General features: G+C 33.2%; 1 long non-coding RNA gene across 1 annotated transcript; it reads left to right on the forward strand.

The window, feature by feature from the left end:
* Positions 1-1,433: 1,433 nt before the first annotated feature.
* Positions 1,434-10,581, forward strand: LOC128238341 (uncharacterized). Its single transcript, XR_008261670.1, has 3 exons — positions 1,434-1,655; positions 7,109-7,508; positions 10,341-10,581. It is a non-coding gene; the product is annotated as an uncharacterized LOC128238341 (long non-coding RNA).
* The last annotated feature ends 4,906 nt before the right edge of the window (positions 10,582-15,487 follow it).

Here is a 15,487-nt window from a genome sequence, read left to right on the forward strand (position 1 = left end):
TTCTTTCTTGGTAGCAAATCACCGCATTTATCTATAGTTTCATATTAAAATGTACACTTGTGAATGTTGTTTCAACTTGAGTTATTTGTGAGAGTATTAGTATGAAATTGTAGCTTTTCAAGAGGATGCACTTGCAATATTTAACTCATATCTCATTAAATTCATTGCGAAATAAGTTCTTTCAACAGTATACTTATCACCTCTCTTTGGCACGATGTTAAACGTACATATAATATATCTATTTTACTTATAGCAAGCAGTATCCTATAATATATCCGATACACAAATTTGTGAAAGTTGGATGCCTGTTGACCCCATACTAGTTTGTATGATTTGAAGGGATTTCCTGTGCACACAAAGAAAAGAAAAACGTTATACATTTACTCATAATATTATGACAAACTCGCATTTTTGGCGCCCAATTTCAATTGAAACAAAGACCAAATATATACAAACTTTAACAGCTTCACTGTTATATATTTTCTGTTATAAGTATGCATACATGTAATCATTTAAAACGACCTCCAATTTGTGTTTGCAAATCCTAGATTTCGCAAACTCAAGTACCCTTTAAATACGGTGTAATCGAATACTGGCCGATACTTCAGTTAGAAGGCTTCATTAAGGTATGATTTTGGTGTTTTTTGTTTGCGAAATGTTTTTGGAAGTTTGTCTAATTGACCCGCCAACTTCGGGCCCCAGCGGGGTTTTCGCAGAAAAACACGGGGTTTTTCACTATCCCGCGGGATTTTTCTCCCGTTTTTCAAAAGCTGGGGGAAAATCCCGCGGGGTTTCAATAATACAAGATTCAAGTTATTTCAGCTCAAAACAACATCTTATATCAAAAGGAGCATTATGCTTCGACACCGGAAGTGAAATAACGCGAAACAAAAAAAACCCGCTTTTCAGTACGGGGTTTTTCTCCTGCGGGATAAAACTCCAAGATTTTACCGATAATGCAAAATCCGTAAAAACCCCACTTCTAAGCTATTATATTATTGTTATGATGTTAATCATCACTTGTTTAAGGATTTTGAAATACTTGCTTTTTATTTAAAGAACAACAGAAATTTTATGAATGTTTTTTACGGGAGAAAAACCCAGCAAAACCTGTTTTGACTATTTATGATTTAAAACGCGATTATTGCACTTCATTTAAAGCAAAAACAAATGTTACTACATATGTATCTTATATGTTTAATATAACAACCATGTTAGTTATGTAAATGATATTATTAAAGGTAATTTAACTAATTTCGAAACTTATGAAATAGTGTAATGTAACCTTTTTAAAAAAAAATAATCTTCCTTTTTTAACCGTCTTTAAAAATACTGCAGGAATGAAAATTATACGTGACGTTAAAGAGTTGTTACGTTAAAAAGATGATATTGCTTAAAATTGTTTAATTATTGGTACTTAAAATTGTTTAATTATTGGTACTTGAATCTGACTTTAAACCGGTTTAACACAAACATACAATTACAATAATCAATACCAGGGTACATGTATCATGCTGGAAAATTACGAATGTGTCAGACGAATTATTTTGTTTTTCATAGAAGATAAACAAAATCATCGAGCTTTGTAGAACGATGAATCAGAATGACTGAATGACACTAAGTTTTTCAAAATGGATATATCCCTAACTTCCATGGTAAGTCATATATATTTTATTCTATTGCATTTTTGTGTGGCTTGTTGAATATGTATCAGCTAAGAACACAGGTAGATCTACTTGACACAAACAATTTTAATAAGAATATCTTAATACCCAGTCAGTTATAACCGCCCCCCCCCCCCGGTCCAGAGAATGGCAGGGACTTTGACTTTCCGTCCAGCTGAGCCCGGGCAAAGGCTCATTTTCCCCAGCTATCCTCGGTATACACCCAGTCTCGAGTAATCACGGCCTTCGCAGTTCCGGAGAATAGAGGGGACTTTGACTTTCTGTCCAGCCAAGCCCGGGTAAAATCCTTGTCCTGCAGGGAGGAACTGCCGGTAAAACCCCTGCCAAATGATCCCGTACCCCAAGGACCCTAGGTAAGGCCTCCGGTAATCACAGCCTTCCCAGGTCCGGAGAAAAGCGGGGACTTTAGCTTTCTGTCAAGCCAAGCCCGGGTAAAATCCTTGTCCTGCGGGGACAAACTGCCGGTAAAATCCCTGCCAAATGATCCCGTACCCCAAGTAGTCCAAATAATTATACGTTTAGATTTTTTTATGATTTTTGATATGGCAAATCCTTAATGTAATCTGTTTCAAAGATGTGATTACTTTCAATGTACCTGTCCTCAGAATTATTAATTTGTAAGTTGTATACATGAATGTAATGTCTGTTCGTGAATAACTGTTCCCATGGGATGTATCTCTTCATTGTACTAAATGTCCTTATAACTCTTACTATAGTATATGTCAGTGTAATGTTCGTCCTTGAATAACTGACCCCATGGCACGTGTCTTTGTAATGTACCATACATTTTAGAATGACTATTATGATTATTACTATATATTGAAAGTCAAATGTAATGTCCGTCCCTGAATAAATGTCACTATAGTGTCATTTTTTGTTATAAAGTACATTTTAGAATAACTATTTATACTATATTGTATGTAATTGTAATGCTTGTCCCTGAATAACTGTCCCCATGGTGAGATTCTTTGTAGGTACATTTGAGAATACCAACTTCTGGAGTGTGTGTCAATGTTATGTCCGTCCCTTAATAACTGTCACCATTGGGTGTGTCATCACAATGTACATGTCAGAATTACTATTACTATAGTATAATGTCATTTAGTCAATGTATGTTTGTCACTGAATAACTGTCCCAATGGTTCAATTCTATGTAAAGTAAATGTCAGGATAATTATTAGTGTATGGTTATTGTCAAGTGTGATGTCTGTCCATAAATAAGTCTCCTCATGGTGTGTGTCTTTGCAATGTTCATGTAAGAATAACTATAACAATATAGTGTATGTCAATTAAGTCTAGTCAATGTAACATCCGTCCCTGAATAACTCAGTCCTCATGGCGCTTGTCTTAAAATGTCAATATGTCAAAATAACTAGTACTTATAAAAGTGTATACATCAATGTAATGTCCGTCCCTGAATAACTGTCCCCATGGCATTTGTTGTTACAATGATAATGGCAGAATAACTATTCCTATAATGTATGTCAATGAAATGTCTATCCCTGAAATCCCTGTCCCCATGGTGTGTTTCTTTACAATTTTCATATCAGAATAACTATTTTTATAGTGTATATCAATGTAATGTCCGTCCCATATTAACTGTCCCCATGGCGTATGTCTTTGCAATGTTCATAAATTTCAGAATAACTATTTCTATATAGTGTATGTCAATTTAGTGTGACAGGCCCTGATAAACTTTCCCCATAGTGTGTGTCTTTGCAATGTTCATTTCAGAATTACTATTTCTATAGTGGTGTTAATGTAATGTCCGTCCCTGATTAACTGTCCCGATGTAGGGATTCTATGTAAAGTGCACATCAGGATAATTAATTACTGTAATATCAGTGTTATGTCTGTCCCTAATTAAGTCACCCTAAGGGTGTCTGGTGTGTGTCTTTGCAATGTTCATGTCAGAAATACTATTAGTATAGTGTATGTAAATGTAATGTCCGTCCCAGAGTAACTGTCACCATGTAGCGATTCTGTGTAAAGTACATGTCAGGATAACTAATTACTATATAATTGTATGCCAATGTTATTTCCCTAAATAAGTCTCCCCATGGATTCACCAGTCAATTGTATCCACGCTCCCCCCCCCCCCCACCCAGGTCCGGGGGTATACCGGGGATAGCCGGAGAAAAGGGCTGTGTTTTTACTTTCGAGGTGGTCCCGCAGGGCCGGGTGACCGCGGTGGTTTTGTCATAGGGCCAAATTAAGCCAAGATTGGGCCTTATATAGAGTCTCTGGGGTGCGGGGGCATTTGGCCGGGGTTTAACCATTAGTTTGTCCCTGCAGGGCGGGGATTTTACCCGGGGTCGGCTGGACCGAAACTCAAAGTCCCGGCTATTCCCCGGACCTGGAGGGGCTGTGGTTACAATTGACTGGTGAATTATAATGTCAGTCCCTAAATAAGTCTTCCCATTGGTGTGACTGTCATGGTAATGTACATGTACCGGTAATTATTACTTTAGTATATTATTTGAAAACTAACAGTAGGATGTCAAAATGACTTAATTAATTACACCATGATAAATGATAATATATTATGAGTGGATGGTACTCTGAAATTCTGAAATTGCAGACACTAATATTATTTTTTTTAGTTGAAAGATTTTACTATTGTTAAAGTGACTGGAATAAACAGAATTTATGATGAAATGGGTTTCATTTTCCTACATGCCTTGGCGAAACAAAATAATCCGCTGAGTTCTCTCCATTCCTTGAAGCTGTCAAATAAGTTCACATTTGGATTATATATATCTTAAATATATATGTCTAATGCTACACTCATGCACAATATTTTGCTAAAAATTGGGCGCAAGTCCGCTAACGCGTTCACAGGAGGTACTTTGAATGACTGGGGAATAGCACAGTAGCGCCCCTAGTGTGCCTTCTTGTTTTCAGTTCCTACTGAAAGATTACTGTTGGTCAGCCTTAGAGTATTTGAGGTTGGCTGATGTAGTTTTTTCAACAGTCAGAGACTTCTGTTGAGGATTTCCACTCCTTTATTCTAAGAATATATAGTGTTCCTTTTAAATCAGCGATAACAAATAACACAATTGCAATTGCAAATCCAGTATGATTTAAGTCTATTTCATGTATAGTTATATGAATTTTTCATATGTGGCAGGTCTATTTTAGAAGTCTTTTGTTTATAATTGTCTCTGTGGCTGCATTTATGCCACTCTGATCCTGTTGTTGTTGAGATAATGAAGATAAAATTCTCTATTAACAAAAAGTCCACAATTAGAAAATAGTAGGAGAGAACATACTTAAACTTTTCCAATAAAAAAAAATCTTAATCAAGATATGGAAAGGGCCCTTATAATAACCCAATTAAACTTAAAATTAAAAACAAAAAGTAAGACTTGTTAATTGCTGTAAAATCTAGGTGTTAGATGACATTAAAGCTGCACTCTCACAGATATACCATTTTGACAACTTTTTTTTTGTTTGTCTTGGAAAGAGCAAATTTCTGCCTAGATATCTGCAAATCAATTTATGATTGCTGACAAAATCAGATCGTAGATTTTCACATTTTTCTGTTTGAAAAATTGATGTTTTTTAAGGAAAATGCATATTATATACTTTTTTGGATTTTTTGTTAGTAGTTTTATTTATATAACTGGTTCCATGGATTTTTGCAAAATTGGCTGGTTCCAAGGCAAACAATAAAAAGTTGTCAAAACGTTCAATCTGTGAGAGTGCAGCTTTAAGTGCACTGTACAAAGAAAGCTGGTAAAAATATTGAATAAACACTTAAAGCAAAATTATGTTTAAACTGGGACCAATAATATGTTATCTTACTCCCAGGTTTAAACAATTGCAAATAATAACAATAATTATAGTTTTGTCTGGCTTTTCTTACACAAATAGAAACTAATTTTTTAATCAAACAAAAGACATTAAAACTGCATATCCAGAATATCCTTGAAATAATATCAAAATGCCAAGATAAAATGTACAAAAAAAAACAAAAAAACATCTGAATTAAATAACAATTAGCCACTTTAGCAAAATGGAGAATTATACATTTAAGATATTCACATAAAATTCACCTCAATTTTTCCTTTCCATATGATTATATGTATTATTTTTTTTCCTCTTTGCTATTAGCCTATAAATCAACATGACCATAAGCAATTATTTATATTTTAAGCATAATTAAGGAAAATGTATTTTGATCAATTAAAGTGCATAACTGCAGATTATGTTTATTATCTTAAATAAATTATAAGCCTATTCATAATCATATTTATAGCACCATTTTCAGAATAATGATTGTCACATTAACCAGGCATTCCCTGTATAAAACTGTCATTCATAAAGAAACATTAAAAGGCAATTTTAACTCAGCCAATCAGATGTCAAAAACAGTGATAGGGGCAATGTCAAGTCCAGTGAAAGGGGCGGAGCTAAGATAAATACTGACATGAAATGTAGATGGATCTTACCAACTGAGGAACTATTTTGATTTGCCTCATTTGCTTGTAATAAAAATTAAACTTTTACATTGATACAAATTTATCAATATATTATTGAATATAAAAGTGAATTATAAAAGCAAAATAATGACACCAAACATGACACATCTTGCATAAAGATTAGCATTTTGATAAACTTCCTGGAATTGTTATAATCAAAATACCTTGCACCAATATATCAAATCCTACTCCCACACAATGCAATGTAATAAAGTAAAAATATATTATAGTATGCAGCAAAACTGTCTTCAAATTAAATCCTTGATTAGGCGAAACAAATATTCTTAGTTTCTACTAACATCCCCCCAAAAAAGGGTAGATAGGCAGGCATTACTTTTTTTTTGGACGACCATAATTCTTTAGCAAACTGACCTGTATCAGGGTATTATTTTAGGTCTCTGAAAAAACGGATTTTGATCAAAACGCAAAAAAAATAAAATAGGAAGAATAAAATAAATTCAGATGGGTGTAAACAAAGATTTGTATAGGCCTTATTATGTCCATGTTATCATATCAGTGATCAAAATAATCACAAGCCCACAAGCCCTGCAAATGTAAAGTTCTTTCTTGGCTGTCAGGGGCCCAACTCTTGAATTATGGTAGGTTCTGTTGAAAGTGTTTGAAGCAAAATACTAGTTTAAAAATATTGGCTTTAAAGGTCTCCATAGTAACACTTCTAAACCTAACAAATGGAGTGAATTAGGGGGTTAATTGGGGGTAATAAAACACATCTTGATAGTGACAATTTAAGTTTTAATCTTTCAAGTGGTGGTTCAACTAAGGAGGGATATATATATATATATATATATATTCTGTGACATTCTAAACTTTAGCATAAAATGTTAACTTAAATTTAATAAGAAAAAATATAATTAAAATGTGAAACTTTTTTGTCATTTAAAAAAACTTGTCACAGCTTCACATTCTCTTATTTTTAAGGCCTTCGACATATTTGAGTGGGATCCTGAAACAACCCCTGACACAACAACTTAATTTACAAGAACAACCCTGCGTATAAGAACTTCAATACTTCTGACAAAAACAAACAAAAGCAACTCCAGATTTATGAACAACTCTGATTACTAGAACATGAACACCAACCCCATCTTCAAGAACAACAACTTCAACCCCAGAACATCAACACTTCCTGCAGGGACAACTACAAAAACATCGGCTTCAAGAACAAATTCATCCTAAACACAAACATCAGCAACAACAGCTACCCGAATAAAACTACTCGAACTACAAGAACACCAGCAACACACTCTTTAAGAACACCAGCATCATCATCTTCTTCTAGACTTGCAAATGCAACACACACCAAAGACAAAGTTGAATGGTATGTATATATGAATGCAAAGTTTTGACATACACATGTTTAAGATATAGTTATTTGTCTTATTTCATAAATATGACCTACTCATTAGAACGTCATTGATTAAATAATGTAATTGAATAAAACTAAACAATCAATTTGCTATCAGGGGCGGATCCAGGATTTTGGGTTAGGGGGGGCGTAACTTTTAATCACTCTAAAGGTTGCACTAGCAGATCCAGGGGCATACCTATAGTTCTAATATCATAACGAGGTTTCTATTAGGACGACTAAGTGGCTTATATAATTTGTATATTTTCGTTAAGCGGGAAAAACGAGGGAAGATACATGTATCATTGTGAACCCATGTTCAGATACTTTTACTATTCAACATATTCTAGGTGCCATATTCTTTGTACCCAAAGGAAATTAATTGACTGATGTGTTTGTTTGTATGGGTTTTACGGCGCATCAACATGATCATGTTATATAGTGCCGAATTATTACAGTAAGGGAAGGCGGGAACGTTTAAATTGCGTGCACTCTGTGTTGTGTACGAGTACATCTCAAAAGGCAATGTTGTATAAAGATACGCGAGCGAAGCGAGGGAAGAAAAAATAGGAAAATATAGTATATTTTATTGTTTCCATACCAAAGAACATGTAAGCTCCGGGAATTTTAGGGGGGGCGTGCGCCGGGTGCGCCCCCCCCTGGGTGCGCCCCCCCTGGATCCGCTAGTGGCTATCATGGATTCTTTAAGTCAATGAGCATATGACTTTTTTTATTGTCTTTTTATTTTGTTAATGACTCAAAAAAGAATGACTACCTCAAGTTGGCTGATTTCCATTAGATTTGAAACATTATTGAAGTATTCAACAATATATTTTGAATAGGCTTTTTTTATTGAAGATTATGTTCATGCAACATACCTACTTTATTTGTGTGCAATGTAGCCATAAACTTAAAGGGACTAGACACCAGGTTGGCAAGTACAGTATTTCTTCAAAATACAAGATTATGTTCATGCAACATACCTACTTTATTTGTGTGCAATGTAGCCATAAACTTAAAGGGACTAGACACCAGGTTGGCAAGTACAGTATTTCTTCAAAATAAGCCTAGAACTGTCGATGTGATCATTTAGAAGGCTGATAATACAAAAGGGTTATTAGTACTGCGTTTTGATCCGGGAGGTTGTATTTAACTTGAGTGGATTTTTGCAGATTCGGATTTCACAAGGCACAAGCCTCCCGGATCAAAACGCCATACTGATAACCCTTTTATTATATATACATTACTAATTTACTTGTAACATCACTTAAAAGCCACATGTTTTCATAATAAATGTCATTTTAAAGGGTCTGTCTCACAGATGATGAAATAGCGAAAAAAACAAATTGTCGAAAAATGACATAAACTTGGCATCGATGTGTACAATGCATTGAAACGTACTAATTGAAGTACCACATAGTTTACAATTTATTTAAGTTTAGCAGTTACTTAGTATTTTTCCATTAAAAAAGATTACTGGGTATGTGTTCAAGGTAGAATTCATTCAATCATGCGTGATTGGCTAGAAGGTGTTATCACGTGAAGTTGGACTTCAATTTTTGCGACGCGGGGTCTCCGACACAATCTTTTTTTACAATTATGACATCAAAGCGTAACACATTCTATTAGATAATTGTCCTGAGATTCGTTATAGAAAAAACTTTTTTTGGTGCAAATCTCTGACACAGTCATTTTAACATCACGCAATGACACTTGTAAAGTTGTTATGACGTGACGTCACAAGAGTTGAAAACGGCTGTAGTGCACTAGAGTGGAATACAGCCTACCATATTTTGCGATAAGTATTACGTGTGGATAAATGATGGGTATATATATAATAAATAATTTTACATGATTAAAATAAACAGAGCAATCATTTGACTATCTCATTTGGGTTTCATTGTGTAAAAATAGTGAATTAAGTTTTCCAAGTTTATATTATATCCATTTATGAAAACAGATAAATATACTGATGCTTTTTTAAACTTACTGGGATATTATATTATGTGGTAAACACACCCCAGAAAGTTTAATATCGACAATATGTGCAAAAGCTGTGAAATTATGTGTCTTAAGCAATGTTATATAGCTATTAAAGTAAGATTAAAAGTTATACACTAGTATATCAATTGTATGTAAGTTTTTGACAGTTATCTATTTTTTTGCAATTGTATCATCTGGTGTCTAGTCCCTTTAATAAACACTGTTAAATTCATACATTATTGAAAAAAATGACAAGCAGCAATTGTCATCACTTGATTGTTATCCTTGCCTTGGGGTTAAGTTTTGCGTTCAGGTCAGTTAAATGGAAACTATCAAAGTTGTCACTTTGAAACTTGGGGAACTTGTACATCTTATACCCTTCTTCACATTATACCCTAAAGATATTGAGTCTCACCTGTTTTTAGGGTAAAAAACGTGAATTTTGGTTGATTTTGAGAAATGGACACTAAGCTTCTTCATAGAAAATGAAAGGATTATGCCTTCAATATATCAAACACATTTGGAAGGGAATGGGGAGGATGGGGGATATTTTAGTATTTGTGGACTATAGTCTAATTTTTTTAAGTTTAATAAAATAATGTGCTTAGAAGGCGGCTTACAAGCAAACTATCAGAGCTATCACTTTTAAACATTAGAATATTCACTTTCAAATGTACAATATGAAATAAATTTACAATAAAAGGATATAATCAGACGAGGGTTCAGAACCCGCAGGTGGTGCTCTTGTCATATGCCAAATGTGCTGGTATAAACAAGTGCCATTTTTGTGTGAAATTTAAATTTTCCTTTCTTAAATTGCAGGCTAACTTCAATGGAGAGGACAGAGTAATGGCAAAAAGAGGATCATTTTAAAGAGAGGAGGAAGAGGGATATGTAAAGAGTGTTCTGAGGCCAGGATATCAGCAGTGCGTTCAGTCAGGCGAGCGTTTATAAAACGCTCGCAAACGTTTTGTTTTGTATCTCTGTTGCAACGCAGCGCATATACGTTAAGCGGGAAACCAAACAGCAAACGTTCGCCGCAAACATCTTTACTGAACGCGTTGCAGATTCATGATGGGGGGGGGGGGGGGGGGGGGCGGTGGAACAATTTTCGAGAATTATTGACATACATGTGTATAAATATATATATATCATGGTAGGAACTGTTTGCCTTGTCAACTGTGACTTAAATATTTAGTTCTTGTGTCAGCCTGTGCTTATCTCAAATATTTAATGACATTTTTTTGGTTTGTTTGATAGACATGATAATTATATAACTATTAAATATAAATGGCAACAATTATAGATAAAACATTGTAACTCAGGTTAACTTTATAATAGATAATTAATTGTTTATATGCAATATATATTTAAGGATGCATATTTCTTTTATTCTTGAATCTATTTTTTGTGTTGTTTTTTTCATATATCGAAAATATTTTTCATGAATGTGGGTTTTTAATTCTTTGTCAGTCTCAGAAGAATTAAACAACTTGTGTTGAATTTATTTGCTAGACTGAAACTAGGCTGTTAATATTGGTCAGACTAATTGAATCAGAGAATAATATGTACAGCTATTCGGATTACTGACCAATAGAGTGAATTTAGTCAATGATGTAAGATTAAGATTGACTTAAAGCTGCACTCTCACAGATTGAAGTGAACTTCTTTATTTTTTGGGTTGGAAAGAGCCAATTTATGCGGAAATGCATGAAAAATAGTGTCATAAGACTGCATACTTTCTTATTTAAGTTCAAGAAGTGATGTTGAATGCCATTACACATTAATTTTCGAACAGAAATCTATAAATCTGCGATCTGATCTTTTGTCAGCAGTCTGATTTGAAAAAAAGAATGTAGAAATTTGCTCATTTAAGACAAAAAAATAGAACAGCTGTCAAAACCGTAAATCTGTGCGTGTGCAGCTTATTTGCATATTTTGAACTTATGTTTCTTCATTCGTTTTTTTCATTTTTAAAGTTATTATCAATTTAGATCTTAGAATATTGTTTTTATATTGATTTATAAATATGTAATAGTATTATACTAATATCAAAGTAAATTTGTACTGTTCAATTTTAAATGGACAGTTAAAGCTGTACACTCACAGATATACAATTTTTACAACTCTTATATTCTTTGTCTTGGAAAGAACACATTTTTGCGTAAATATCTGTAAACCAGTGATAAAAGATTGCTGCCAAAATATCAAATTGCGGACTTTCATATTTATGTTTGAAAATTAATGTTTTATTGCATAAGACATCAATTTTTGAACTGAAATATAAAGATCTACAATCTAATTTTTCAGCAGTCTTATTTAACTGTTTTCTATGGAATTTCGAAAACTATAATGGCTCCAAGACAAAAAATAAAAAAAAATGTCAAACGTTCAATCTGTGAGAGTGCAGCTTTAATAAATGGTTAAATGTTGTTGTTTTTTAATTCTGATTTTTATAATAAGTTGATGATCGCCATGTATCATTGATAAAACATGTAAAATAAAATAAAAATTGTTTATTTTCCAACACTGTTTTGCATTTAAATTTGCTGACATAATGCTCTCCAAAAACTTCTGATATGTGGTTTTAAAATGTGTGTTCATCCTTTATTCAGCTAGTGGATGGAATTCATTAAACTACTGTATTCAGTACACCATGCAGCTCTTCCAATTGTTTGAAAGCAATTATTTCACAGAATCTGATAATAGAGGGACCGGACTCAAGATTCTACATTGCAAGAAAAAGTGAAAATTGTCAAAATTTATCATCAAACTGTTATGTTTCAACAGTGTACAGTGCACTGAATCTTACTTATGTAATCATATAAGTTGAAATAAACTCACTTTGTCTACCATGTAAATCGAAGTAAATTTAGAAATAGCAATCATGTATTTATCTGTATTTATCTGTATATATGTTTATGTGACCTTTACATGCTTAATGTAGATATGATAATACTAATAAACAGGAAAATCATTATGTGCTATTTTTTAAAGATTACTTGTCTCAGAGAGAGAGACAGTGATGAAATCTTTTAAACACATTAAATGATGTAATATCAGTCTCATAATAATTGGTATTGATTCGGCTAGGCTTGTTTTGAGGTAATATTGAATATCTTGTTTTTGGATCATCTGGTGTCCAAGTCCCTTTAATGTATGTCTGGGTGGGAATCAGCCGACGGGATCAGCCACCGGGGCTGAGTAGGAGACAATGCTAGTGCATTGTCTATCATGGGTTTAATCCCCATATTGAACACCCTTATCCATACTGTTTTACCAACCCTTTAACATTCAGTATAAAACATTGTGGACACAGGGTATAGATTACAAAAGTATTACATTAGTATGAAATGGGTCGTGTCACTTGTGTGTGTGTCTATGGGGGAAGATTTTTGTTAAGCAAAAAAAAATTGTAGTCATTAATGGTATTTTTCCTAGACAATAAAATAATTAGAGATAATTATTAAAGCTGCACTCTCACACATTGAACGTTTTGACAACTTCTTTAATTTTTGTCATGGAACCTGAAAGTGCATTCAAACCATTCATATAAGACTGCTGACAAAAAAATAGTCACAGATTTTTTCTTTATAAGTTAAAATTTTATGTTTCATGCATTTTTCTTGAACCGTAAGAAACGGTTTATAGAGATAAAAGATAAGTTTTCTGACTGAAATTTAAAAATCTGCTATCATATATTTTGACAGCAGTCTTTAACCACTGGTTTCAAGATACCAATAATGGGTAATTCGAAGACAAAAAATAAAAAATCTGTTAAAACGGCAAAACTGTGAGAGTGCAGCTTTAAAATGTTAAGTGGCAGTGAAGGGGAGTGGGGTTGGGGGTTAGTTATCCATTATTTAAACGAAATTATATATCACTTGTTATTTCTTAAATGAAATTTTAAAGCCTTGAATGAAAGTGATCATGTAGACAATAAATAAACTGGAAGATCACTGATGGCTATAACGGCTGTATATCGACTATGCCGACGGTTACAAACAACTAATTATTAAAATCTGACTTTTTTTATTAAAAACACATGTTAACTTAATATTATTGACTCAATATAAATATGTAAAACAACTTCACTTCCTTAACAACATCCAACCGCTGGAAATTGAAATGGCTTTTGTCGGTGGTTTTTTTTCCGTTAAATAGCATTCCTGATTTTTGCTGGGTTTTTCTCCCGTAAAATATGCATTAAATTAATAGATTTCTCAAATGAAAGAAATGACTCTAGAATAGTCATTCAAATTAGTATTTACATTAAAGTAATGTATAAAATCTCAAAAACATAAAGCTTGAATTGATTTTTTTTCTTTTGATAAAATGTAGGAATTTTATCCCGCTGGAGAAAAACCCCGTACTGAAAAGCGGGGTTTTTTTGTTTCGCGTTATTTCACTTCCGGTGTCGAAGCATAATGTTTCTTTTGATATAAGATGTTGTTTTGAGCTAAACTAATTTGAATCGTGTATTATTGAAACCCCGCGGGATTTTTCCCCAGCTCTTGAAAAACGGGGGAAAAATCCCGCGGGAGTGTGAAAAACCCCGTGTTTTTCTGCAAAAACCCCGCTGGGGCCCGAAGTTGGTGGGTCAATTAGACAAACTTCCAAAAACATTTCGCAAACAAAAAACACCAAAATCACACCTTAATGAAGCCTTCTAACTAAATTATACGTCAGTATTCGATTACAGCGTATTTAAAGGGTACTTGAGTTTGCGAAATCTAGGATTTGCAAACACAAATTGGAGGTCGTTTTAACGTTAAATATAATAGGTTAAGTATTTGTAAGTGCTAAATGAGGAAGAACACTGAATCAATCTGAGTGAATAGTAATGTCGACATCTTGTGATTGTTATGTTTCATAATTTGTCTCCCTATTGTGAGTAAACGGACGACGCTTATGAATTACGTTAAATATGGTTGAGACATTGTTCTATGGAAAACGATAACAAATCACGTTACAATCACTTAAATAACAAATGTTTCAAATTAAGATAAGGTCACATCAATTAAACACACGTAGTGTATTTGTCATCGATGTTGATATTCTAAAAAAACATTTAAATATAATTAATGAATATTCATTAATACAAATTAAACTAGCCATTCTTAATAGAGAAAAGAAGACAAAGCAAAAAACAGTTTTGACGTCGTTTTAAAACTAATTTGAGTTCCGTTGTTTAATTTCAAAAGGTAAACAATGCACAGTTTGTTTCCCTACATAAGAGCTGACATTCAAGGATTATCTATATTGTTACAATGTTCCGATGTTATTTTGTTATAAATTAATTTCGGATCAATACATTTCTTCCTGTGTAATAAAATGAATGCTTAGTTTTAATTTACTTTTTTCATTTTCTTGTGATCGGATTGTCAAATATAACTTCCGAGAATTCTTTTGACCACTTATGTCATGATTTTGTCTTACACTTTACATGTTTTCCTTGTTCCGTGTAATTGTCTTATTTTGCTTTAATTAATTTGAGATGAAAGATATAATTTAATTAAACAACAGCTGCGTGTTTGTAGTTATTTTACTTCCTAAATATTGTATGATATATTCTAAATTAAGGAAGACCAATCACCATATTTACGATTATATAATATGTAAACAATTGTAGAAATTACACTTAAAAAGGCTAAATGAAAAAAAATGTTTCCGAAAAGAAAACTTATTTATTGTTTAAATTTTAGTAAATCCTTTTAGGGATTCAGATTGTTTTGTTTCGAATAGGTGGTCTATTAAGGAGTTTAAATATGGTCTATTATTACATTACCGTCTTCATGGAGCGGGCTGCGCTTAAAAGTAAATGCACGGTGTTCGTTATAATGACTAGTCCAGTGTTTGCCACGACAACAGTGTATTAGTGAAGACCAGTCTTCGCAACCAAGACCATTTATATATGATTAGGACTAGTCATATTAACGAACACCGTGCATTTACTTTTAAGCGCAGCC

Source organism: Mya arenaria, chromosome 6 (genome assembly GCF_026914265.1).
Source record: "Mya arenaria isolate MELC-2E11 chromosome 6, ASM2691426v1".
Classification (NCBI taxonomy): domain Eukaryota; kingdom Metazoa; phylum Mollusca; class Bivalvia; order Myida; family Myidae; genus Mya; species Mya arenaria.